We start from the raw sequence: 1770 nt of genomic DNA, 5'->3' as shown, positions 1-1770 counted from the left end.
CACACACATACACACACACACTCTGGTGCCCATGGAACACGTGTAACGGCGCCTATGGGACTTCCCCGTGTGTGTGTGTGTGTGTGACGTCTCTATTACCTCGCTGCACGCGGCGGCGGCGGCGGCCTGTCTAATCCGGTTAGGTGGCGATGTTGCTTTCTGAGCAAACAACAAGTTAAACGTCCTCATGAAGAGCCAACACCAAAGGAATTAGACACCTTAACCATTTACGGGATTATGTGCGGCACTGAACGCAACCTGGCCCCCGAAGGCACAAAACCACGGGGGTTTGGTTCCTGTATTATTTATACTGAATGCTGAACTATGGGCTGGCGCTCGTCAAGCCGGCTGAATGACTGTATGGATTTATTGGTGATTAAATGTCGAAGGAAACAGCTGGAACCTCTTCAGACAGAAGATAAAAGCAGGTAATCCTCACACACACCAGCCGTTCCTCGTCTTGTCTTACTGCCATGTGTTCTCTGGCATAGAGATCCTGATACGTTTAGCTGTTAGCTGTGAATCTAGCGGATCAAATGTGGATTAACGGGGTGGGAAAGTCGTGTTTGGGGGCTTCATCTTCATCGCTTCTAAACCGAATGTGACCGATCTGAACCCTTGACTCAGAGTGTTCACGCGCAGGAGAGCATCTGAGCTTACTGCCATCTGGGGCAAACAGGTGATCAGGACGCGCACACACACACACACACACACACACACACACACACACACACAGACACACACACACACACACACACACACACACACACACACACCACTACAGGAGTTAATCTAATCTGCTAACTGAATGCCATAGATGTGATTTTTGTCACAATGTTGATCATTTTTTTGGTTTCTTATCTTCTCTGAAGCCGGACATAGGCCACGCCCATTTCCAGCTATGTTTTTTTTTCCCCCATAACTTCGTGAGAGAAAAAATGTTGGCTTTAATTGGTGTGAAATTACTGATTGAAATGTTTTCTTAAATGATAATAGAGGAGCAATAGAAGAGGAAGAACATGAGGAGCAGGCCAAGAGTCTTCATTTCATCTCAAAGTTCTGTCCGTTTTCAGATCAGTCAGCTCCTCATGAGGTCATACAGGGGAAGTAGGCCAACGTGCAACACAAAGTGAACATCATAAAGTGAGTTGTGTCTAAACAGGAGAAGCAGCCGAGGCTAACTTCAGCCTGCCATTCACACAATCACCTTTTATTATGTTGTGGTTCTTTTATTATTGCTGACACGCCCATTCACTTCTTTAGAGCAGGGATGTGAAGGAGCCGTGGCGAGCAGGCGTGCGGTCTTTACATCCTCCAGACCTCTTCAGATAAGCATATCACACAGAGGAGATATCAGCAATAACAAGAGCTCACCGTGGCAACCGCATCGCACAACAACAGCACGCCGCATGAATATGGAACACAGCCACCGCGAATCTGAATACATACATATCAATCAGACTGTACCCTGCCTCTGTGTGTGTGTGTGCGTGTGTGTGTGTGTGTGTGTGTGTGTGTGTGTGTGTGTGTGTGTGTGTGTGTGTGTGTGTGTGTGTGTGTGTGGAGGGGAAGGGAAGGGAAGGGAAGGGAGGAAAATGAGAGCAAGAGAGAGAGAAACAGGGAATGAGAGAGACAGAGAGGGAGCGGGAGAAAGAGGGAGGAAACAGGGGGATGGACAGAGGAGGAGAGAATGATGATAGAGATGAAGAGGGACTGAAGCGAATTAGAGAAAGAAGCAGGGAGTAAGAGAGAGAGGGAAAGATAGAGAGG

The sequence above is a fragment of the Genypterus blacodes genome, unplaced genomic scaffold, assembly GCF_046128005.1.
Source record: "Genypterus blacodes isolate CSIRO-AG114 ecotype Tasmania unplaced genomic scaffold, CSIRO-AGI_Gbla_v1 ptg000121l_1, whole genome shotgun sequence".
Classification (NCBI taxonomy): Eukaryota; Metazoa; Chordata; class Actinopteri; order Ophidiiformes; family Ophidiidae; genus Genypterus; species Genypterus blacodes.
The sequence above is the reverse complement of the archived record's forward strand: the minus strand, read 5'-3'. Positions refer to the sequence as shown.